At 45.3% G+C, this 26,448-nt stretch overlaps 1 long non-coding RNA gene and 1 other non-coding gene across 2 annotated transcripts; one reads left to right on the top strand and one right to left on the bottom strand.

The window, feature by feature from the left end:
* Nucleotides 1-1,469: 1,469 nt before the first annotated feature.
* LOC104005091 (uncharacterized) lies at nt 1,470-13,395 on the bottom strand. Its single transcript, XR_678248.5, has 6 exons — nt 13,199-13,395; nt 12,376-12,529; nt 12,006-12,295; nt 9,333-9,477; nt 9,042-9,217; nt 1,470-2,987 (listed from the first exon to the last, which is right to left on the bottom strand). It is a non-coding gene; the product is annotated as an uncharacterized LOC104005091 (long non-coding RNA).
* Nucleotides 13,396-22,791: 9,396 nt separating this feature from the next.
* Nucleotides 22,792-22,932, top strand: LOC112208309 (U4 spliceosomal RNA). The gene has a single exon (XR_002942711.1). It is a non-coding gene; the product is annotated as a U4 spliceosomal RNA (small nuclear RNA).
* The last annotated feature ends 3,516 nt before the right edge of the window (nt 22,933-26,448 follow it).

Genomic DNA, 26,448 nt, shown 5'->3' with positions numbered 1-26,448 from the left:
AAGAACGTAAATCCGTCCTGTAACTTGGAAGGTACATGTGTATCTTTCCCATTTTAAAGGTAATAAAGTCACCAAAGAAAAGGGTGGCAAAAATAAAATGTGAATGCAGGCCCATCGGCCCCAAAGGCATCTTCTTCTCACGTCTACACTGTCCCACTCGTGATAGTTTTAAGTTGCATGTTATTCTGTACCTGGCCTTTTTAATTTTATCAAAATAAACTTCCCTTTGGTAACAAAGATATTCTACTTTCTGTAAAATTTTCATTCCAGCTAACTTTTGTTAGCTAAGATTTTGTCTAAGTAGTACCAATGCTTTGAATAATCATACTAAAAATATAGCCTAATTGGTCTGAATGAAATTGAACAACGGCAATTGTTCAAACAAGCTGGATGCAGCATTTTTGCACGTGCCTAGTCATTTTGCTACAGTAGTCATTGCAAACGAGTGCCTGATACACAAATCTCAGAGAAGTCATGGTTTTGAGGGATCAACTTGGAGAAGCTGCCATCTCCTCCGTCCCTCTGAGAACATCCTCCTAGCTGGTGGCATTAGCATTCTGCCTGCCCAGGTGAAGGCCTGGCAGGTTGTAGGAAGCCTCCCGTGGGAGCTGGCCAGAACTTGAATACCCCTTCTGCATCACCCCAAATTGAATATGGTTATGCAAACAGCCTTTAACAATCCTTGTCATCTGGATCTGAGATACAACTTTAACGATTTCACATGTCATCTTGCCACTTGCCTGCACCCATAGATCCCCTGCTGCTGTGTGACAGTGACCACTGTGCCGTGCTTGTCTGTTACCCTATGACCGAGGAGGAACTGAGAAGACATATCATTCCTCAACATTATGATAAGGAAATGGGGACCAGAGGAGTTAAGCAATTTGCCCAAGGCCATGCAGCTTGAAGTGCATGTGTCAGAGCTGCTGCCCTGTTTTTGTGTTTTGTTTTGTTTTTTTATTGTTGTTTTGTTTTTTTATTGTTGTTTGTTTTTTTTTGAGACAGAGTTTCCCTCTTGTCGCCCAGGCTGGAGTGCAATGGTGCAACCTCGGCTCACTGCAACTCTGCCCCCTGAGGTTCAAGCAGTTCTCCTGCCTCAGCCTCCCGAGTAGCTGGGATTACAGGCGCCTGCCACCACTCCTGGCTAATATTTGTATTTTTAACAGGGACAGGATTTCACCCTGTTGGGCAGGGTGGTCTCGAACTCCTGACCTCATATGATCTGCCCGCCTCGGCCTCCCAAAGTGCTGGGATTACAGGCATGAGCCACCACGCCTGGCGGCTTTTGAGCACTTACATTGTGGCTGTCTGAAATGAGATGTGTTCTAAGAGTGAATTATGCCCTGGACTTCCAAGACGTGTTTTGAAAAAATATGCATAATATCTCATCAGTAATTTTTATATCAGTGGCATATTTAAATGTTCATTTTGGATATACTGAGTTAAATAAAATATACCATTAAATTTACTTTCAGTCTCTTTTTTATTTTTCTCTTTTTTAATGTGGTTACTAGGAAATCTTAAATTACAAATGTGGCTTGCATTGAATTTCTGTTAGCAGCAATGTCTGAGAACTCTGTTTTTCTCATCTGTTAAATGATGTTAACAATGAGAACACGCATAAAGTTCCCAAGACAGTAAGTGTCCTATACATGTTTATGTTCTTCCCCCATCACTTTTTCTCAGCAGAACACTCAAGCCTCCTGACATTCATTTCATGATCCAGATACATTCAAAACCATTGTTCCATTTCCATCCAGATTTCTCCTGAGTAAGGGCTTTTTTTTTTTTTAGTCATGTGTCACTTGAAATCTTATGATTACAGTTTGTAAATAGCAAGTCAGAAGTTGGAAACTCAGCCAAGATTCTGAAACTGCCTTGCCTAAAGCAGAGGCATCGGAGAATGCACCTATTCATAAACCCGTCCCAGGCGCTTGTGAAAAGATACACTGACATTTAGGCAGGAAATGCACACAAGGTAATTCATTCCTATTGAAGCTCCCGGAGCATCAATCTGGTTGCGATATGAATTATTCATGTCCCCCCCACCCCGCTGCCGCTGCCACGCCAGCCTCATGTTCAAGGCTGATGTCAGTGCAGGACCCATAGCTCCTCTCTCTAGGCCCTTTCCCGGGCAGCTGTGCACAGGTCAACACCCCGTCCTAGAGCCAGCTCTCATTCTCTCTGTGGTGAGGGCTCACCTACACGGACCCAGAGGCTGCGATCGACACCTGATTGGCCACTACAATTCAATTTTCTTGTCCATCTGCTAGAAGACAGACGAATTCATCCAGCAGCCAGCCCAGGACTCCAGAGGAAACAACTTGAGATAATTTATGAATTGATTTATGCCACTTCTCTTTCCACAAAGAATGTATGGTGGCTGCGTAATATGCCTTTTGTTGAACTTACCAAATCGTTCTCTCATTTCATGTTGTGGACGTCCTAGTAGGGAGTGACAAATGCATATGCTATAAGGCCCAAACAGTTATGCTGATGGGGAGCAAGGAGCAAGCGACAGGGAGTGGTGGAGACTGTGTCCAACGGAAGAGCACCTGACCCACCTGCAGGGGCAGCCGCTGCCCATCCAAGCTGGTCGTTGCCTGTGATGATGCTCTTGGTGTTGCAAATCCTCTGATTTGTTACAAAAGGTCAGATTCCCAGATTTTAATGTGGAGATCTCCTAATTTTTGAAGTGTGGGTCTGAACAAACCTGCCTATTGGTCCAATTCAGCCAGCCAGTTGATAGTCTCTGATCTTGTTTGTTTGCTTGTATAAACGGCAGGCTTTCATGCCAAGGATTCTAACTTCACGTTCTTTTTTATTCCCTCTACCCTTCATCCCTCCTTCCACAGTGCATAGCATTCATACCAATTATGATTTTCAGAATTAGACACCAATTTACCATCCTCATAGTTGCTCCGGATGCATCTTTTTTGTTCTTTCCTTTTGTGTCCTCCTCCTTTTTTCTCGAAGTTCTCCAGACTCTGAGAGAGGAGGGGAAGCGAGAACAGGAGTCGATAATGGCCCTTTTCCAGCCACACACCCTCATCTGTAAGAAAATGTGGCTGAGTCTCCCTCTCCACGCTTTATCTTCTGTGTTGCCGAAGCATTGCCAGAATGTCAGGGCTCAGGAGAAAAGAGGGGAAGGATGCCAGATGAGGGTCTGGAAGGTCTCTCCTTTGTTGTAAGGCAGCAGTGGAGCAGTTAAAGGCATGAGGGACCTGCCTCCATACATCCTCTGCCAGGCGTGACTGAACTCCCACCCGCCTCCCCATGTGCCTCCCAACGGTGGGACACTTTCTTTTCTGGGGCTTGTCCTGTGAGAAGGGCCACTGCCTCCTAATGATCTCCCCCATTCAACTAGATACTTTGTCTTTGATGACAAGCCCTGGGGTCCCAAAGAAACCTGGGCTATCTGCACAAGTAACCAGAATCCGTGAGTCAAATTCAGTTTCAGTAATTGGCTATTTGAGTCTAAGAGGTAGTTTGTTTAGTTCTTTGTTTTTTCTTTTTCGTTTCCTATAGTATTGATAAAGACACAGATTAGGCCAGGTGTGGCAACTCACACCAGTAATCCCAGGGCTTTGGGAGGCTGAGGCAGGAGGATCGCTTGAGCCCCGGAGTTTGAGGTCAGCCTGGGCAACTGACAAGAGACCCAGCTCTACAAAAACTTTAAAAATTAGCCAGGTGGTGTGGTGAGTACATATGGCCCCAGCCACATGAGAGGCTGAGGCCAGAGGATCATCTGAGGCCAGAAATTCAAGGCTGCAGTGAGCCCGGATGGCACCACTGCACTCCAACCTGGGCAGCAGAGTGAGACGCTAGTCTCAAAAAAAAAAAAAAAAAAAAAAGATGCAAATTGACCTATGTGACAGGAAGCAGGTCCAGACGACTGTTTTTCAATTGACAAATAGAAATTATATATATTTATGATGTACTACGTGTTTTGATATATGTTTACATTGTGAAATGACTAAATCACACTAATTAACATACGCAATCTACTCTCTTAGCACATTTCAAGCATACAATACATTGTTATTAACTATAGACACCGTGCTGTATAATAGAACTCTTGAACTTCTGCCTAAGTGAAAATTGGTATTCTTTGGCCATTAAAGGCATTCCCCATCACCTCTGCCCTGACTCCCTGTTAACCACCATTCCACTTTGCTGTTATGAGTTTGAGGTTTTTAGGTTTCTCTTATGAATGAAATAATGTGGTATTTCTCTTTCTGTGCCTAGCTTATTTCACTTAGCAAAATGTCCACAGCTTCATCCACGTTGTTGTAAATAACAGGATTCCCTTGTTTTCTAAGGCTGAATAGCATTTCATTGCGTTTATATACCACATTTTAGAAATCCATTTATCCATTGATACACACATAGGTTGATTTTATATCTTGGCTATTGTGAATAATGCTGCAGTGAACGTGTATGTGCAGATAACTCTTTGCCATGCTGATTTCTTTTCAGAAATCAATCAAAAAGAAAATTTTGAAACAGAATCTTATTCTGTTATCCAGGCTGGAGTGCGGTGGCATGCTTAGGGCTCACTGCAGCCTCGCCCTCCCAGGTTCAGGCAATCCTCCTGCCTCAGCCTTCTGAGTAGCTGAGACCACAGGTGTGCACCACCACACTCAGCTAATTTTTAAATTGTTAGTAGAAATGAGGTCTCCCTATGTTGCTCACCATGTTGGTCAGGCTGGTCTCAAATTCTTGACCTCAGGTGATCCACCTGCCTGAGCAACATAGGGAGACCCCTGGACTTGAACCCCTGAACTCAAATGATCCTCCTATCTCAGCTTCCCAAAGTGCTAGGATGACAGGTCTGAGCCAGCACCCCCAATCGATATACTGATTTCATTTCCTTTGGATGTGTATGGTAGTTCAATTTTTAATTTTTTGAGGAAGCTCCATACTGTTTTCCATGATAGTTATACTAATTTCCATTCCTACCAACTGTGTAGCAAGGTCCCTTCTCTCCACATTTCCTTATTGGTGCTCAGAAGTCAAAATTTGAGGAACTACAGTATTAGTATAAAAAATGTTAAAGCACTTTTATGGGAATTGAAAGAAGACAGCTGCAATTTCAGGAAACTGATTAAGAAACACTTGGTCATGCAACATTTGCTCCACATTTTCAAGAATGTGTTAATCAGTTATCTGCTTTTTAAAGAATGTGATGGGCCAGGTGTGGTGGCTCATGCCTGTAATCCCAGCAGTTCGGGAGGCCGAGGCAGGTGGATCACCTGAGGTCAAGAATTTGAGACCAGCCTGACCAACATGGTGAAACCTGGTCTCTACCAAAAATACAAAATTAGCCGGGCATGGTGGCGCATGCCTATAATCCCAGCTACTTGGGAGGCTGAGGCAGGAGACTTGCTTGAGTCTGGGAAGCGGAGGTTGCAGTGAGCCGAGATTGCGCCACTGCACTCCAGCCTGGGCAACAACAGCAAAACTCCATCTCAAAAAAAAAAAAATGTGATGGGATGGGCGCAGTGGCTCATGCCTGTAATTCCAAAACTTTGAGAGGCCAAGGCAGGCAGATCCCTTGAGCTCAGGAGGTTGAGACCAGCCTGGGCAACATGGTGAAACTCTGTCTCTACAAAAAATACAAAAATTAGCCAGGCAAGATGGTACACACCTGTGGTCCCAGCTACTTGGGGAGCTGAAGCAGGAGGATTGCTTGAGCCCAGGGGGTTGAGGCTGCAGTGAGCCAAGTTGGCACCACTATACTATAGTCTGCATATCAAAGTGAAATCCTGTCTCAAAAAAAAAAAAGAAGAATGTGACAAATATAATGTAGCCTTTTATTGATGACTCGGGGCAATTACTTATGATCGGAAATTCTATTTCAGCCTGTAATCCCAGCACTTTGGGAGGCCAAAGCAGGCGGATCACTTGAGGTCAGGAATTCGAGACCAGCCCTGCCAACATGGTGAAACCCCGTCACCACTAAGAATACAAAAATTAGCTGGGCATGGTGGTGCACGCCTGTAATCCCAGCCACTCAAGAGACCGAGGCAGGAGAATCGCTTGAATGCGGGAGGTCGAGCCTGCAGTGAGCCAAGATTGTACCACTGCACTCCAGCCTGGGTGACAGAGTGAAGCACCATCTCAAAAAAAAAAAAAAAAAAATTGTATTTCAATTCAATAAGAATTTACTGAGCCTCTCTACTTTGTGCCGAGTACTACACATTGACCTTTAACCATTTTTAAATTTACTTTAAAACTAGGCCTTGAAAACATTATGCTAAGTGAAAGACATCAGTCCCAAAGGACCATACATTTGTATCATTCCATTTATATGAAATGCCCAGAATAGGCAAGTCTGCAAAGACAGAAAGTAGATTAGTGGCTGACTGGGGCTGGGGGTACTGGGGCGCAGTGGCTAGTGTAGGGTGATGATGGTGTTCTAATGACATCTGGGGCAATGATAATGCACTGCTGATTGTAGTGGTGGATACACAACCATGAATATATTAAAAAACGACTCCGTGGTACACTGTAAATGGGTGAATCGTACGGTGTGTGAAATACATCACTATAAAGCCCGTTTTTAAACAAAGTTGTTGGCAATGTTCGGAAAACAGAAAGAGACAGCACCTGAACAAGGATGAGGAAGGGAGGACAGTGGGTGGGCCTGGCTCAAAATGATGATCAGTCCCTCTTTGTCTCCGTGGGATCCTTTGCCCCTCCTGGACTAGCTTGGGACACTCTGCTACTCCACCGTCTGCTCTCCTTCCTGTCCCCATGCCTGCCTGTGACAGCTTCTATGGTATCAGCTGCTCCCCATCAGCTCTGGTTCTGGAAACCACAGAGGTTCAAGGCTGGGCTTGGGAGTCGGAAAGCCCCTGGTTTTATGACAGGGGTGTGACCTGCACCAGCAATGTGACCTTGGACAAGTTTCTTTAACCTTTTTTTTTTTTTTTTTTGGAGATGAAGTTTTGCTCTTGTTGCCCAGGCTGGAGTGCAGTGGTGCAACCTTGGCTCACTGCAACCTCCGCCTCCCAGGTTCAAGCAATTCTCCCGCCTCAGCCTCCTGAGTAGCTGGGATTACAGGCTCCCACCACCATGCCTGGCTATTTTTTTTGTATTTTTAGTAGAGACGGGGTTTCACCATGTTGGCCAGGCTGGTCTCGAATTCCTGACCTCAGGTGATCCACTCACCTCGGCCTCCCAAAGTGTTGGAGTTTTTTTTAACCTTTTTACGCTCAACTTTTCTCATCTATAAAACAGGGATGATGATCTCTACCTCATGGTGTTATGGTGAGGATTAAAGGAGTTAAAGCTCAGAATGTGTCTGACTCATAGTAAGTGATCAAAAGGACTTTGTATCTGGGAAGGGGAAATCAGCAGGCTGTCAGAGAAAGTTTCACTACAGATAAAGCTGGAATCCTCAGAGCATGACCCTGGAGGTAGTTATTCTGGCTACTCAACTCGGTTAGATGTTAAGGATGTTGGTATCAATGAATGTTCCTGCCAGATGAGATGTTAACTGAATCACCAGTGTTCCTTAAAATAGTAGAAGGGGCAGGCTGGGCGCAGTAGCTTATGCCTATAATCCCAGCACTTTGGGAGGCTGAGGCAGGTGGATCAGAAGGTCAGGAGCTCGAGACCAGCCTGGCCAACATGGTGAAACCTCGTCTCTACCAAAAATACAAAACTTAGCCAGATGTGGTGGCTGGCGCCTGTAATCCCAGCTACTCAGGAGGCTGAGGTAGGAGAATTGCTTGAACCCGGGAGGTGGAGGTTGCAGTGAGCTGAGATCAAGCCACTGCACTCCAGCCTGGGTGGCAGAGCAAGACTCTGTCTCGGGAAAAAAAAATGGTAGAAGCAGGAAAGGAACAAACACTTGCACCTATATGCCATGTGCTTGTCATTCAGCGTCTCATTTAATCCCCAAAATAACAATATGCCATAGGTAGGTATTGGTAGCTCTATGCTACAGATGGGAAGCCAAGGCCCACACAGTTAATCATGGCGATAATGCCATTAAACACTCCTACATCGTGCTACAGTCGTGTACTCACTCATTTACTCCTCAGCAAACCCTATGTGGGAGTTGCCATTATTATCCCACTTTGCATATGAGGAAACTGAGGCACAGGAGGAATAAGTAACTCGCTCAGGTCACACATATTAAGTCGCAGATCTGAGACACAAACAGAAACAAATCTGACCCCAGAGCCCGTGTCCCCCCCATGGCTATGCTGTCCATGAACACAGCAAAGCATCCTTGTGGTGGCCACATCTAACTGTAAGAGGTGCTGTAAACAGGGCAGTCCGTGAGATGCTGTACACATTAAAAGGAGGGCAGGCTCTGGCTTCGATCAGGCAGCTAGCTCTTTTGGGGTGACATGAAGGGCACTAAGCCAGCTTCGCTGGGCTCTTCTAAACCTTCCTATCTGAGAATACATGCTCAGAATACCATTTTTTAGCTTAAGGCTGTTTGCAGTTTGGGGTTTATTAAAATGTCCCTTAGCTGGGCACAGTGGCTCACACCTGTAATCCCAGAACTTTGGGAGGCCAAGGTAGGAAGATCACCTGAGGTCAGGAGTTTGAGACCAGCCTGGCCAACATGGTGAAACCCCATCTCTACTAAAAAATACAAAAATTAGCAGGGTGTGGTGGCAGGCCCCTGTAATCTCAGCTACTCGGGAGGCAGAGGCAGGAGAATTACTTAAAGCCAGGAGGCAGAGGTTGCAGTGAGCTGAGATTGCACCACTGCACTCCAGCCTGGGTGACAGAGGGAGACTCTGTCACAAAACAAAACACAAATAAAATGTCTCTTAACAGCTGTTAGTCACTGCAAGGATGTGGGTGGCTGAATTTCCAATCTTACCCTGGCTTTTTTTCCCCCTCACACAGTTTTGGTAGCAGAGAAGAGAGGAAGATCTTGAAAGTCCTGATGAGGCCAAGTGAATTCTAAGAACCTTGGGCCTCATCTCCCTCCCACTATGCCCTCACAGGGCTGGCTCAGTCTTGATAGCTGATGTGTAGAGTGTGTGGGAGAAGGTCGGGCTGGGACTCACTCTGGTCAGATCCATCTGTCTCCTCATCTCCAAGGCTGCTGTGATGGGAACAGCAGGAATCTCTTCCCCACTGTGTCTACCCCAGTATGGTTATTCAATGTTGGTGGCCTCTAAATGCTAGAAAAAGGACATTTTCTTCCTTGCAGACATCCTGGGATAAAGGAAGACAGTGGTTCCTAAGGGCATCAGACACGGTGGGAGGGAAGGGTGCAGATGGCATATTAGTTTGTGTTGGCTGCCAAAGCAAATACCACAGACCACATGACTTAAAACAGAAATTTATTTTCTCACAGTTCTGGAGGCTGGAAGTCCGAGTTCAAAGAGTCAGCAGGGCTGGTTTCCTCTGAGGCCTCTCGCCCTGGCCTGTAGCTGCTATCCTCTCCCTGCGTCTCCACATGGTCATCCCTCTGTGTGTGTCTGTGTCCAAATTTTTTTCCTATAAGGACAGCAGTCATATTGAAGTAAGGACCAGTCCATTTTAATTTAGTCACCTTTAAAGGCCCTATTTCCAAACGCAGTCACATTCTGGATGTCTGGAGGTTAGGGTTTCAACATTTGAATCTTGGAGGGACAGAATTCAGCCCGTAACAGATGGTGAGGGGGACAAGCTCCTTCTGCTACTTGCAGAGAATATCAAGATCACATGCACCTGCCAGAAATTCCCCGGGAGAAGGGTTCATCCTTCCACCCTGGAGGATGTCCAGGCCCCGGGTGCCCTGCAGGGCAGAGGCACAGCCGTGGGCTCATTGCTGGCCACTCCAAGATGCCTGGGTGCCTGGGCCAGGTTCAGGTTTGTTTGAACAGGAGACCCGGAAGGGAGCAGAGGCTCTTTCTCTGCTCTGCAGTTACGAAACATACTTAGGGGAAAATCAAACTCCATGCTAATTTAATAGTTATTAATAATTGATAACACCCATTCCTCGAGGATTGTTTGCACAGTGCTTGGAGGCCTGAGAATTGGTGATAATGAAATTTTAGCATAAGATAAAATTGGGTTAAGGGTTTTTCTGCCTCTGTTTAAAATGTTCCTGTATAAAATATTCATTTTAGGTTATAAACTAATAAACAAATATGTCCCCCATATGCTCCCATGTGTGAAAATCTAACGTGATAATGAAAGTAAAAATAGTAATAAACAAATGATAGGAAAATGATCATTTGCTACACAATGAATAAATTATTCGAGTAATAGATTAACATGAAGAACAGGTACAGGGTGGGAAGGGGAAGGGCTTGGCATCTACGGCCCGCTCTGTGGTTTGTGTGGACATGTGACTCGGTGCCAGCAGCTCTTTCCTTTGTCCTTCCAGCAGGTGTTATTAAGCAGGGATGACTTGACAGTTGCTGGGCTGGTCTCACCAGAACCAGGCAGATGCGCTTCGCCGCGTTCCTGACTCCCCCTCCTTCCCGTCTCTTCTCTTTTCAAATGACGCCATTTATGCAAGAGGGGGCAAAAGGTGAAATGCAAACCCTTTGAGTTAGCCCTGATAAAATCTCCTCATTTCAAATCCTGTTGGGAAAGCCGCCTGCAGCCTCCCTCCGCGCCCCTCTGGTCGCTTGTTCTTCTACCCAATCCCTAGGGATCATGCCCATCAGGGTTCATCCTAGAGCTCCTGCTCTTCTCTACAGCCCATTCTCATAGCCTTGGAAAATGCCTCTACTGACAAGTCCCAACTTATATTCCATGCCAAGACCTTCCTCGGAGCCCCAGCCTCACACATGCCCACGCCCCTGCCCACCCCCTCCCGCCCCGAGGTCTTCTTGACATCTCTGCTTGGTGACGTGCAGGCTTCTTAATCTCCCTGCTCCTCCCTCCGCCTCAGTAAATGCTGGCCCAGGCTGCTCACTTGCTCAAGACACAACCCCAAGAGGCATCCTTGATGCTTCCTTTTCCCTCACTCCCCATATCCAACCCATCCATGAGTTCTTTCGGTTCCACCTTAAAAATACCCCTAGGGGCCGGGCGCGGTGGCTCACGCCTGTCATCCCAGCACTCTGGGAGGCCGAGGTGGGCGGATCACGAGGTCAGGAGATCGAGACCATCCTGGCTAACACGGTGAAACCCCATCTCTACTAAAAACACACACACACACACACAATTAGCCGGGCGTGGTGGCGGGCGCCTGTAGTCCCAGCTACTCAGGAGGCTGAGGCAGGAGAATGATGTGAACCTGGGAGACGGGGCTTGCAGTGAGCCGATGGCGCCACCGCACTCCAGCCTGGGTGACAGAGCGAGACTCCGTCTCAAAAAAAAAAAAAAAAAATACCCCTGGGGTCTGCCCACTTCCGTCCATCTTCCCGGTCATCACATGGGTCCTGTCACTGTCACCTCTGGCTGAGATTTGTGCAGTAGCCTCCCAGTGGATCTCCCACTGTCACTTTGCCTGCCCAGCCAGCAGATAGAGTGATTTAGAAAGAATAAGTAGATCATGTAACGCCACTCCCAACCCCAGTCTGCACAAAGCTTTTCAGTGAGTTCCTGTCGCACTTAGAATAATACCCACGTTTCTTACTGCACAGAGACCCCGACTGAGCCGCCCCACCTATCTGTGCAGCCCTGTCTTGACCTGTTCTTCCCTCTCCTATGACATTTCTGGCTGGATTGATCTCTAACGATCCCCTAGGACTTTATTTAATACTCTAAGTGAGATCTGGATCAGGCACCTCAGCATTACCTGGAGCTTGTTAGAAATCTCAAGCCCTCTCCAGACCTACTGAATCAGGAATCAGGATTTCAGCAAGATCCCTGGGTGATTCAAATGCAAATTAAGGCTTGAGAAGCTCTGCTGCAGCTCAGAGCACAGCAGGCCCTTTCCATCCCAGGGCCTTTGCACATGCTCCTCTTTCCCCGGTTCCTCATACAGCTTGCTCCTAGGATCCCTCTGGAAATGGATGTGATGAACCATGGCTGCTTCTGGGGAGAGAAACATGGAAGCTGGCATTGGGGATGGGAGGGAGAATTACCTTTTATTGTGTACTCTCATTCATCTTCAAACAAACAAGCCATTTTAACAGCTCTTTTTCAGCCTTCAGTTCTATTTACAGCCACTATGAAAAGTAACCTCCCTTCCTTCCTTGGTGTCACAGTGTCCTTTGTTTCCTCCATGGTGTTCATCATAATTTGGTGATCGTGATGTTTCTTCGCTGATGTCTCACTTCCGCCATCAGCATGCAGGAAGTGAAGATGTTGTCTTTTTCACCCCCCTGCATCCACCAGCTTTAGATCCATGCTGCACACAGGAAGCTCTGAAATGCTGACAAAATGAGCTTCTCTGAAATCTTACATTCAGATGCTCCTCCCTGCCCCTTCCATCCCTCCATGCAGTGCACCTACTAATTTGCTCCCACGACTCCTGTTTCATACCCCCGAGGGGCTCGGGTCCTGATGGCTCTGCTCTTATCTTCCAGCCTCCTTGGTTTGCATCTGTTCTGTGCTGCTTTCTTCTCTGGCTTCCACACACAGAGCAGTTGGCCTCACCTCAGTGTAACTGAGAGAAATGAAAGTCATCAGAGGCAACGCGCTCACTTCCCTGCCACAAAGCCCACAAACCTGTCCACGTTTGCTGCTGTCTTTTTCTCCCTTCCATTTGCTAACGTGCCACTGCTCTCTTACTGAAAGTGCTCTGATTTCACTCCTCCAGTGGTGCTGGTAAACGTTTCACAACTGACTCTCTGGGAATAAAAAGGTCTGATTTGAGGAATTTGCTGGTTTCTGTGGTGTAAATACTCCCATCACAGCCAATTTCAAGCCACCAGTGAGATAACACTACACGCAGAGTTGGAAGAGACGCATAGACGTGAGTAATCACTCACATATAGCATTCTCGCCACAGGGACACAATGGATGGACATTATCTCAGGGGAATAGCTATTGGTAGAAGGTAACAAACTAGGAAGAGATGAGTTTTCAGTATTTATTGCTTTGTCTCTATGTAACCTATTTAACTGTAAGTTTTCATCATTTAATTTTTAACACTGGCTGTGTTTGGCGCCTGGCTCAGAAAATTCCTGCAGATTTCACAATCGGCTCTCCCGCCTGTGGTCGTGCCTTGCAGCCACTTTTCCACCCCTACACAGTTCTCAGTCACCACAGTCTGGCTTCTGCCCCACGTGCCGAGGAACCTCTCCCACCTCCTTGTTGCTGACTTCCCTCTTACCTTCCTGGATCCCCAGGGGTACGGGACTCTGGGACAACCTAGTCCTCCAGCTTCCACAGCCCTGCAGAGCCCGGCTTCTGCCTCTCCTCTGTCCATATGCTCCTGCTCTCTGTCCTTCCTCAATTCCTCTCCTTGATCCGTCCCTTAGGGTTTCTGGCCTCAGCCCTGCCTCCCTTTGAGCTCTCTCTTGGCAACTTCAGCCGTCTCCCCGCCCAATGATCCTCTTCTCTCTGTGGGTGACACTCCATTCTCTATCCCCAGTCCCCTCCCAGGCTTTGGCCCACAGCAGGCCCTCACGGTGCATCATGACTTCAGTGAACACATGAAGGAACGGGTTGCTGAAACTATCCCTTGTCCCCTTCTCACTGGCCCCCAGTCCATCCTCCACATTTATGCAAAACGCATCTTTCTCAAATGCAAGTCTTAAGCACCGCTTTTGAGCCTCTGGGAGACTGCTGCAGTGGCTCAGGGAGGCCGGGCTGGGGCCAGGCTGGGGCCAGGCTGGTGAGAGCAGAGGTGCACAGACCTGGATACATTCGTGGTGGCTTGTGGAGCGGAACCCACAGACAAGGGCACGCACCGAATGTGGAGGGTGGGTGGTGATTCCCAGGTGCCTGGCACAGGCATCCAGGCGGAGACAAAGCATTCACTGACACAGGGACTTTGAATCATTTCTGTTCTAACTTCTGACACCAAGTGTGTGGGTTTTTACCTCACACTAACTGGTTCTCCAGCTCTCCCGACACCAACTGGGTGTCCTACGATTCAATTCAGTTTTGACACTATCCATCAGCCTCAGGTCCTACAGGTTAAGAGCTCTGTCCTGCAAGCCTGCACCCACTTCAGAGGCCAGTTGCAAGGCCTAGGCCTCCCAGACGTCTGACCAATGGACTACAAACTGGTGGTTCCCACAAACTCCTCCTCAGGTTTAGAACAGCTCACAGAACTCAGGAAAACATTTTACTTACACATACTGGTTTATGATTAGGATGTAACTCAGGGGCAGCAGATGAAAGGACTGCCCTGGGCAAGGCATCGGGGTGACTGTTGCAGAGTGTCCAGGCTCTCTCTGGATGCGCCACCATCCCAGCACCTCCCTGTGCTCACCAGCCCGGAAGCTCTCCAGCCCTGTCCCTGAAGAGTTTTGTGGAGGTCACATCCCTTAGGCATGGTAGATTAAAACACTGGGCATTGGTATGTACCTCAACCTCCAGTCCTTCTCATCTCCTTGGAGGGGAGACGGGGGAGCTGAAAGTGCTAACCCTGTAGTCACGAGGTTGGTTCCTGTGGCAACCACTCCCGCCTGAGGCCCTCTAGGAGCTCACTATAAACTCAGGTATGGTAGAAGGGGCTTATCTTGAATAACAAAAGACATTCCTCTCATCCTCATCTCTTAGGAAACCCCAAGGCTTTTAGAGTTCTCGTGCCAGAACCAGGGTGGAGAATCAAATGTATCTCTTATGACAATGTCACAGGGACTGTCATAGGAAGAGCAGATTTGTGTGCAGGGGAGGTGTCTAGATGTACAGGTGCCTACTGGACTTCCAGAGACCAGGGGAGGCACATGGCGTTCAGAACAGAGGTCTGGGAGGAAATAAAGGTGGGAGTTGTTAGCATACAGATGATAGCAATGTCACATAGATGAAAACAAAAATTTTCAGCAAGTTTTCATGGATTTTAGAATAAATTCTAAATGCCTAAGCATGGTCTCCAACAACGCCCCCGCCCCTCAGCTCGCCCTTGCTCTTGGTTTGGCTCTCAGCGCCGGCTCCCCTCCTCCACCCTCCCTTGCCCCTCCCCTTCATCCACTTCCTGCAAGATGGTGGATGCCATACCTGCCTTGGGTGGTTTGGGCTTCAATACTGAAATACCATAGACTGTGTGGCCTATAAACAACATGCTTATTTTTCACAGTTCTGGAGGTCGGGAAGTTCATGATTAAGGGGCAGATTTAGTGTCTGGTGAGGGCCCAATTTCTGGTTCATAGATGGTGACTTCTGTCTGTGTCCTCCCATGGTGGAAGGGGCGAGGGGGCTCCCTGGGGCCTCTTCTTGTAGGAACCTATCCCATTCATCAGGGCCCCACCCTCATGACCTAACCAGCTCTCAAACGCCCTACCTCCTAACACCAGCACACGGGTGTTAGGCTTCAACATAGGAATTTGGGGGGACATCAACATCCAGACCTCAGCAGGGCTTCTCCTGCTTACTCCAGCAGATCCTCTGGCGGTGGTGACCGCCATGTGCCCTGCATGGAAGGGCCGTTCTGTCTCTGCCCCAGGACTTGCCCAACTCCTCTGCCCAGTGAGCTGACAGCCCACTGGGGGCGGAGACATCCTTGTCACTAGCCCCGTGTTTCCTCAGTGCTTATCCAGTGCCTGGCTCATGGTGGATGTTCAGTGAGCCTGTGTCAGAAGAAGACATTATGCTGTGAGCTCTCTGAGGCTTGTGAGCCGGCCCCAGGGAATGCAAGTCCAACTGTCGTTGGTGTTGGAGGTAACTGAACACCAAGTCCTGGCCAGTCTCTCCCGGATGCTGTGCACTGTGTTCTCAGGGAGGCAGGAGGACTCGCAGTGGATGCCAGGGACACGTGCCCATTTCTTCCTCCCACGTCAGCCTCCCCTTTTCCGGCCACATTTCAAACAGGTCTCAAAAGCCTGACCATGCCATGTAGCTTTTCCAAACCCACCTTGAGTAAACACACAGCTGCTGCCTCTCACCCACTGAGCTCAAATCTATCATCATTTTTGTATTGTGCACTCATGTATGGTTTGGCTGCATGCAACAAGGTGCCGATCTGCCTCTTCATGGAAGCTTCGAGGGTCTTGGACCGTGAACTGCTTTGGTGAGACGACGAGAAGGGGACATTGGGATTTAGCAGTTGGCACAAGGCCTCCTGGAGCAATTCCAGGACCCCTCTGGGGAGTTACAACGGTGGTGACAGGGAAGATTTACCATCTGGGACTGTGCTAGGTGCCAAGTGAAGCAGAACTTGTCAGGTTCCCGGAACCGAGTATTAACGATTCCAATCAAGCAGGAAATGTCTGTGCCTGTTCTTTGCTAAGCTGGATTCCTCGCTCACTAGGCATCAAGGTGCCTGCGGAGTACCCTAGGCATGAGAAAGGTCTCGGGAGGCCGAGAGTGCCTGGCCTGCCCTCTGGCCCCACCCCGGGTCACGCTTGGGGTCCCTGTAGGCTGCTCACTTCATGGACTTGGGTCCCATCAGGCTGGCTCTCGGAGAAGCCCTGCAGAACTGTGGTTTGGTTTTAACGAGGGGAGAAGATTCCAAAAGTTTATCATGAAAAGCCCCATGACCACCTGTGTTTTAGAGACTTTGATGACTTCAGAGGCCTTGAAATACAATCCCAGAGAAAAACAGTCAGCTTTGGACATGTGTGTTTGTGTGTGCGTGCATGTGTGTGTGTTTTGGTGGGGGATTCCTAATTCTCACCCCCCTAGCCTTCCTCCTGAGCTGGAAGCCAGCCTTGAACAGGCAAGGGTGGGTTCTTAACTTCCTCAGAGCTGGCTGAGAACCACAGAGGCAATTCCAAGTCAAATTAAACCCAGAGCCTTGTTCCAGCTTCTGTGTTTAAAGGGAAAGTCATTGTATATTTCTCCTGGATGCCCTCCTGCCCCCAGAGTCTCACTCCTGTGTCTGAACAGTGGGTGACTTCTCTCAGTGAGCACACTTTTTGTTGATCATGATTTGCCAATCTGTTTCTGAAGTGGGGGGAAACTATAGCTGGTAAATTCTTAGTCTGGACAACACACAATGTCACTTCGCAATAAAATGTGTGAGGACAGATAAGATAGTTATTGTCCTTGCAACATTAGAGATCACCATTAGGTGGTATATTAGTCTAGATTCTCAGAGAAACAGAACCAGTAGCATATAGATATACAATTATGTACTGTATAACAATGTTTTGGTGAATGACAGGCCACATACGCAACAGTATTTTTATTGTGCCTTTTCTCTCTCTCTCTTTTTTTTTTTTTGAGATGGAGTCTCTCTCTCTGTTCCCCAGGCTGGAGTGCAGTGGGGTGATCTCGGCTCACTGCAACCTCTGCCTCCTGGCTCCTGGGTTCAAGCGATTCTTTTGCCTCAGCCTCCTGAGTATCTGGGACTACAGGAGTGCACCACCACATCCAGCTAATTTTTGTATTTTTAGAAGAGATGAGGTTTCCTGATTTTGGCCAGGCTGGTCTCAAACTCCCAACCTCAAGTGCTGGGATTACAGGCATGAGCCACTGCGCCCAGCCTTACTGTGCCTTTTCTATGTTTAGATACACAAATACTTACCATTGTGTTACATTGCCTAGAGTGTTCGGTACAGTATCGTGCTGTATAGGTTTGTAGCCCGGGAGCAACAGGCTACACAACAGGCTACCACAAAGCCTATAGGCTTGTTTAAGTGCGTTCTATGATGTCCACACAATGACTTAATTGCCTAACAATGCGTGTTTCAGAATGTATCCTCATTGTTAAGCAATGCATGACTGCATATGAAGAGATTTATTATACGGTATTCGTTCACATGAGTATGGAGGCTGAGAAGTCCCACAATCTGCTGTCTGCAAGCTGGAGACTCGGGAAAGCTGGTGGTTAATTCAGAGGCCTAAGAGTTGGAGGGCCAATGGTGTAGATTGAGTCTGAAGGCCTGAAAATCAGGAGCACTGGGGGAAGATGGCAAGCATCAGACAGAGAGATGGCAAATCCTCCTTCCTGCTCCATTTTTATTCTGTTTGGGTCTTCAATAGATTGGGCAATGCCTACCTGTATTGCTGATGGCAATCTGCTTTACTGAGCCCACTAATCCAAATGATAATCTCTTCCAGAAACACCCACACAGACAAATACAGAAATAATGTTTAACCAGCTATCTGGGCAACCAGTGACCTAGTCAAGTTGAAACATAAAATTAACTATCACAAGTGTCATGGTAGCTTTTTTCCCTCTAAGTAGCTGAAATAAAGGTTAGACAATGCCCATTGTACCCTATTACAGAATGAAGGAATGAAGCCTACACTCTTTGGCATTCTGAAAACAGAGTTGCCAGCCAGGTGTGTCCCTGCATCAGCACTGGGAGCTGTTTTTCATTCCCCAGGTCCAACCCTGTCATAAAAGAGCAAGCTGAGCAATTAACAATTTGCAGATGATATTTAAGCAGTGCCTCAGAGGGAAAAGAAAAAAACAACATGCCCTTTCTTTTCTGTTTTTAGTAACATTCTTGGTAACATATTTATGCATTTTGTACAGAGGACATAAGTAAATATTGTGGAAAAACACATTTTATACCTTCCAAGGCCTTAATAATCATGGCAGTTATCAAAGGCCCAAGAAGGCCCCAGCACTAAATCATGTGGCTTCAGAAATGCATGAATAAATCTGTAGTCAAGCCTTTGCAGAGGAAATGTGAACTACAAATCAACTGGCCTCAGACAATTCATTTATTTAATTTGTCCTTTGGATTTACAAAGAGATCCAATTAATTTAGAGATGCTTCCATTGGCACTTGCTGCTCTGGAGGGCCCCTCGCTGAGAATATTGAGTTCCTGGAACCAATGACTCACATCGTTTATTTCTGTGCATTGTGCTCAGCCCCTGGAACCCAGCTTTCCCAATTTTAGAAGGTCAAGGGATTAACCTGTTCAGCATTTATGTATTTACTTATTTGAGTCTCACTTTGTTGCCCAGGCTGGAGTACAGTGGTGTGATCTTGGCTCACTGCAACCTCCACCTCCAGGTTTCAAGTGATTCTCCTGCCTCAGCCTCCCAAGGAGCTGGGAGTTACAGGCGTCCACCACCACGCCCAGATAATTTTTGCATTTTTAATGGAAACAGCAGTTCACCACGTTGGGCAGGTTGGTCTCAAACTCCTGGCCTCAAGTGATCCGCCCGCCTCATCCTCCCAGAGTGCTGGGATTACAGATGTGAGCCACCGCATCGCATCGGGTCCTTTCAGCATTTTAAAGGGAACTCATTACCTAAATTGAGATGCTAAAAGGACTTTGCCCCAAGGGAGAACTCTTCAAGCTGACAGCCTGGCTTGGAAAACACCCACTGGATCACCAAATACTGACTGAGGCTTAAAGAGAGTTCTAAGAGCCTTTGTTGGGAACACCAAGCCCAGGACCACTCAAGCCAGTGTGTGTTTGGGCTCGGAACTCTCCTGGAATGATTCACCTCACTCTCAGTGCAGCTGAGGTTGTTGACGTCACTCTTAGCTTCCCAGGCTGTTAAAATATCAATCATACCAATACACAGGGAGAAAGGAGAAAACAGTTCAGCCTAATGGATTAATGACGTTCTTTTGAATACCTCCTAGAATATGAAGAACTGAAGCTTTCCTCAAGATAACCTTTAGGAAAACTAACAGCTTCAAAGAGAAGAACCAAGATAAGCAACCCAAGGTTGGTTCCCAGGGAAAGGAGAGACGATTCAAGATGTGGACGTCTCAGAGCGCCATGTCAGCACATTGCTTCCAAGAAACAACAGTAGGTTGACCCAGTAAAGGTGCAGAGAACAAGAGTTCTTGAAGATAATTGGTTAGACTGAAAATTGAAACGTGACATGATTTTGAGTATTTACTGGAGTATAAGAAAAAAGAACCCGTGTGACTTTGATGCTTGGAACTGATTTAGTACCAGTGAATTATATTTATTTCTCCAATCACACTACTTAGTTCTGCAATGACTAATATTTATATAATTAAAATAATGTAAATATTGTTTCTTCGGTTGCAATTTTTAGAATCAACTTCTGGCAGAGCACCAAAGACCTAATTAATTTACAAAACAGAATGCAAACATTATAATATGGGTGCTGTGAAAGTAACAGTAGCATTAATAGCAGTCGGGCAAAGATGGGGAGAAGGGTAGGGTGAGGAAGGAATAGCAAGATCCTCATGTTGCCCAGGGGAGGCTCAAGAGGAATGGTCTCCTGTTAATGTAAAAAGAAACAGTAAAGTTATAAAGGGAAACAAACCAATGGGAAAAGCTATTAATATATGTTGATGAAAGACAAGTCTTGGAGGGTTGCGGAGGAAAGAGTGTAAGAAAACAGCCTGTTGCAAGGCAAGAGTAATGCCACCTGAAGTGAAATCACCATCAGGATCGATGTTTGACTCCTAAATACCAAGGTGTTCCTGCAGTCAGGCCAAGAAACAATTCCTGTAGCATAGATAACCCCTTATAAAGATGCTTATCTAACTTTCCCAGTGGTCACACAGTTTGTGGGAGGGTCTGAGACGTGACCAACTGTACATGTTTTACCAAAAGCAGCTTGCTATATAAAGACTACTTTCTGGAGGGCAAGTATAGGAATCAACCGTCTCTTGGCCACCAGAGATATTGCTTCTGTTTGTTAGTTCCTATTAAATGTTTCTTTCTTTCTTAGCTAGATGCGGTGACTCATGCCTGTAATCCCAGCACTATGGGAGGGTGAGGCAGGCGAGTGTCACCTGAGGTCAGGAGTTCAAGACCAGTCTGGCCAACATGGTGAAACCTCATCTCTACTAAAAATACAAAAATTAGTCAGGCGTGGTGATGCACTCCTGTAATCCCAGCTACTTGGGAGGCTGAGGCAGGAGAATCACTTGAACCCAGGAGGTGGAGGCTGTAGTGAGGTGAAATCATGCCACTGCACTCCAGCCTGGGCAACAGAGTGACTTTTTTTTTTTTTTTTTTTTTTTTGAGTTAGGGTATGACTCTGTTGTTCAGGCTGGAGTGCAATGGCATGATCATGGCTCACTGCAACCTCCGCCTTCCAGGCTCAAGTGATCCACATCAGTCTCCCAAGTAGCTGGGACTACAGGCATGCACCACCATGCCCAGCTAATTTTTGTATTTTTGGTGGAGATAGAGTCTCATTATGTTGCCTAGGCTGGTCTCAAACTCCTGGGCTCAAGGGATCTATCTGCCTCAGTCCCCCCAAAGTGCTGGAATTACAGGCATGAGCCACCATGCCCAGCCTAAATGTTTCTTTCTGAGAAACTGGATTTGTTAGTCTCTTTCTTTTACCTCTCAGCTCCTTTGGCCTCTGGGGGTGGGTTTACCTGCTTATCACAGAAAAAAGAGGTAATGTAAGACAGGAAATTTTATTTTTTTTAAAAAGTGTTTTAATTTTTAGTTTTTTTATTTTTTGTGATGGAGTCTTGCTCTGTTGCCTAGGCTGGAGTATTGTGGCATAATCTTGGCTCACTGCAACCCCCACCTCCCAGGTTCAAGCGATTCTCCTGCCTCAGCCTCCCAAGTCTCTGGGAATTACAGGCACCTGCCACCATGCCCAGCTAATTTTTGTATTTTTATTGGAGATGGAGTTTCACCACGTTGGCCAGGCTGATCTCAAACTCCTGACCTCAAGTGATCTACCCACCTTGGGCTCCCAAAGTGCTGGGAGGAAATTTTCTCATGTTTCATGGTTGGGTGAGGGAGTCTCAATAGATTAATATATCAATAAATAGAGTTATAAGCCTATATTACATAGAATTATGCGTGCATCCACCCAAAGAATGCAAAAAATAGTTAAATGTGGTTATCCTGGAGAGCAGGACTCCTTCGTGGAGAGCAAGACTTTGCTCATTTAATATTATTCTATAGCTCAGGAATCAGTTAACTATGGCCCACAGGCTGGCTGCCTCTTTTGTAAATAAAGTTTTATTGGGACACAGTCACACTCATTTGTATAAATATGTGGATGTATGAGTGTATGGATGACTTTGTGTTGATAATGGGAGAGTTGAGTAGTTGTGACAGAGAGCACATAGCCTAAAATATTTGTCATTTGGCTTTTTAAGAAAAAATTTGCTGACCTCTGCTATAGACTTTAAAAAAAAAGACCCATATGTATGCTTTATCCTGATTTAAAAAAATTAAAGTGGGGGGAAAGTCTAAGCTGCCCACTTTTCAAAGTCTATTTCCAAACCACTGTAGACTTGAACTGTAGGTTATAAAACCTCCACATAACTTCTTTTCATTCCTAAATTGTCTCTAGTCACATGCATTTGATCCTGGAACTGGAATATTCACCATATTGTTCTATTTAATATTTCCAGCTCTCAATAACAACAACAAAAATGTGGCATACAAAAAACCATGAAAAGCACACTCTGAAGAGATGAAGCAAACATTGGGACCAGACTCACATATGATACAGATGTTGGAGCTATCAGACATTAATTATGATTAATATGTTAAAGGATCTAAAGGAAAAGGTAGACAGCATGCAAGACCAGATAGGTAATTTCAGCAGAGAAAGGGAAACCATTATAAAGAATCAAATGGAAATACTAGAAACAAAACACAGTAATGGAGATGAGATGCGCTTTTGATGGGCCCATCAGTATAATTTGTAGAGCTGGGTAGAGAATAAGTAAACTTAAAGATATTACCCAAAATAAAATGCAAAGAGGAAAAAAGCAAAAAAAATCTCAAGACAGTACAGATAATCCAAGAACTGTAGGACAATATCAGAAATATCAGACAGTCTAACATAAGCATAATTAGAATTCCAGAAGAAGAAGAAAGAGAAAATTAGGCAGAAAACGTATCTGAGAAAAATAATGGCTGAGAACTTTTAAAAATTAGTGACAGAGCTTTATGCAGTGGCAGTATCATAGCCAATGAGGTTTATCTGAGGTGTGATTATTGCTAATTGAAAACTTTTCCCAATACTCCACCATGATGACTTGAAATATAGTCAGCATTGGCAATTTTTGACAGTCTGTACACTGAATTTTATAGTTAAAAAAAAGAAAAAACTTAGAGACACAGAATCAAAGACCTAAGAATACCAGAGCACACCAGCAGGATAAATACCAAAAAGAAAGAAACAAACATACCTACACATATCATATGTAAACTGCTGTAAATCAAAGACAAAGAGACATTCTTGAAGGCGATCAGAGAAAATAAACATGCTATCTATTGAGGAACAAGGATAAGAATTACAACAGACTTCTGTCAGAAACCACGCAAGCCAGAACACAATGGATTAACATCTTTAAAGTACTAAATGAAAAAAAAAAAAAAGGCTGGCAATCCAAAATTCTATACCTACTTAGAATATCCTTAAAAAGATATGAGAAGTAAAAACCTTCTCAGGCAGACAGAGGCTGAGGAAATTCATTGCCAGTAAACCTACTCTACCATAAATACTAAAGGTAGATCTTTAGGCCGGGTGCGGTGGCTCATGCCTGTAATCCCAGCACTTTGAGAGGCCAAGATGGGCAGATCACAACATCAGGAGATCAAGACCTTCCTGGCCAACATGGTGAAACCCTGTCTCTACTAAAAATACAAAAAAAAAAAAAAAAAAAAAAAAAAAAAATTAGCTGGGCATGGTGGCGGGTGCCTGTAGTCCCAGCTACTTGGGAGGCTGAGGCAGGAGAATGGTGTGAACCCAGGAGGTGGAGCTTGCAGTGAGCGGAGATCGCATCACTGCCCTCCAGCCTGGGTGACAGAGCGAGACTCTGTCTCAAAAAAATAAATAAATAAAAAAAAAATAAATGTAGATCTTTAGGGAGAAGGAATATGATAAAGGTCAAAAAAGCACCAAAATAAAATAAATAAAAGCAAAGTAAAACATTTTTTCTTTATTTATATTTCCTCTAAAAGATAACTGTTAAAAGCAAACATGGTAACAACAGAATATGTGTTTATAACATATGGAAAAGTGAAATGTATGGCAAACAAGGCACAAGAAATGGGAAGGAAGAATTGGAAATATATTTTTATAAAACGCTTACAATAACTGTGGAATTGCATAACGTTATTTGAAGGCATACTCAGATTATTTTAAAATGTATATTTTAAATGCTAGAGCAACCACTAAAACTGTTTTTAAAGTATAAATGAGATAAAATTGAGTCATAGAAATACTTTAATAGAGGGGATATTCAATATTGATATATTAATAGAAGAGACAAAATTGAATCATAAAAAATACTTCCAGTCTGGGCAACATAGGAAGACTCTACCTATGAAAAAAAAAATTAGCCAGCCATGATGGCACACGCCTGTAGTTTGGGAGACTGAGGTGGGGGGATTGCTTGAGCCTAGGAGGTCGAGGCTGCAGTGAGCTGTGATTGAGCTACTGCACTCCAGATTGAATGGCAGAGTGAGACACTCTCAAAATAAAATAAAATAATAGAAAAATAAACACAGAGAAGGTTGTAAAAGAGAAAAAACAGCAAACAACAAATAGAAAACAGCTAGTAACATGGTAAATTTAAATCTGACCATATCAATAACCATTTAAAATATGAATGGTCTAAACATGCCAATTAAAAGACTATGACTGAATAAAAAAGCGTGCCTCAAGTTTATGCTGTCTACAATAAACCCACTTTAAAGATAAGACATACATACATTAAAAGTAAATGGATGGAGGCCAGGCATGGTGGCTCATGCTTGTAATCCCAGCACTTTGGGATGCCAAGGCAGGCAGATCACTTGAGGCCAGGAGTTTGAGACCAGCCTGGCCAACATGGCAAAATCTCATCTTTACAATTAAAAATGAAAAAAAAAAAAAGGAAATGGATGGAGAAATGTACACTATGCAAACACCAGCCAAAAGAAAGCTGGAGTAGCTGTATTAATTTTAAAGTAAACTTAAAACAAGGAAGATAATCAGGAATAGAGGCATTATATAGTAATAAAGGGGTCAATTATCCAAGAAGACGTAACAGTTCTCTACGTGTTTGCACCTAACCACAGAGGCTTCAAAATCCCCAAGACAAAAACTAATAGATTTGAAAGGAGAAATAGAGAAATCCACAATTACAGTTTGAGAGTTCAACACTCCTCTTTCAGTAAATGATGGAATAAGTAGGCAAAAAATCAGTAAGGATATAAATGACCCAAACAACACGATCAACCAATTTGGTCTAATTAACATTTATAGGACTTTTTACCCAAAACAGCATTTCTCAATTGTACATGAAACATTAATTAGCCAAGAATATTTGCCATATTTTGGGCTACAAAATGCCCATGTAAAGGCAATATTCCATATAACAGGTAGTTGTGGTCTGATATGTAGCTGAGAAGAGCAGGTTTGGATTGTTTCAAACAAAGTTCCTCTTTTCTTTTGCCTGTCTCCTTCTTTCCATCTCTGCTGCCCTTCTACTCCCACTAAGAAACCCTGCATGGAAACATTCATGTAACTGATTACCTTCGTTATTAATCCATTCCATAGACATTAGCTAGACACCTGCTGTGTACCAGGTGCACCACCATGCTGACGACTGACTGGGTGTAAAGTAAAAGACGGCATTGCCAGGGCTGGTGAGTGCCTCACAAATGAAGACTGCAGCCTTCTCCAGACTGAATCAAAGCAATGTACTGAGAAGGAGGGAGAGGCACAGAGACTGAAGGTATTGGAAACTAGGGAGAGCAAAGAGAACTAAAAATGGAAGGTGATTCTTTTTCTTTCTTTCTTTCTTTTTTGTTTTTGGAGACAGTCTCGCCCTGTCACCCAGGCCGGAGTACAGTGGCGCGATCTCAGCTTACTGCAATCTCTACTTCCTAGGTTCAAGCGATTCTCATGCCTCAGCCTCTGGAGTAGCTGGGATTATAGGCACGCACCACCATGCTGGCTAATTTTTGTATTTTTGGTAGAGACGAGGTTTCACCATGTTGGCCAGGCTGGACTGGAACTCCTGACCTCGTGATCCACCCGCCTCAGCCTCCCAAAGTGCTGGGATTACAGGCATGAGCCACCACACCCAGACTCTTTTTCTTAATAAAAAGCTGTCTGCCACAAGTATCAAAAATAAGCTGGCCTTATTTGTGGCTGACCACAAAGGCTCAGAGTTGGTGGGGCCCAAGAGGTCACCTCTCCTAGCCTAGACCCAGAGAGGCAACTGCAATCCTAAATGTAGACCACACTAGACTTGTAGGTTAATCAGGACTGCCATAACACAGTATCCCAGACTGAGCAGCTTAAACAAGAGAAATTTTTTTTCATAATTCTAGAGACTGAAAGTCAAAAATTAAGGTGTCAGCAGGGTTCATTTTTTCTGAGGCCTTTCCTTGGCTTGTAGACGGCCACCTCTGTCTTCATATGGTCTTCCTTCAGCGTGTGTCTGTGTCTTAATCTCCTTTTCTTCTTGGTACACCAGTCATACTGGATTAGGGCGCACACTAGTGACTTCATTTTACTTTGATTACCTCTTTAAAGACCCTGTCTCCAAACACAGCCAATTATGAGGCATTAGGTTTAAGACTTCCACATATGAATTTTGAGGG

Source organism: Pan troglodytes, chromosome 12, assembly GCF_028858775.2.
Source record: "Pan troglodytes isolate AG18354 chromosome 12, NHGRI_mPanTro3-v2.0_pri, whole genome shotgun sequence".
NCBI classification, from domain to species: Eukaryota; Metazoa; Chordata; class Mammalia; order Primates; family Hominidae; genus Pan; species Pan troglodytes.
This window is presented reverse-complemented; position numbering and strand designations above follow the sequence as displayed.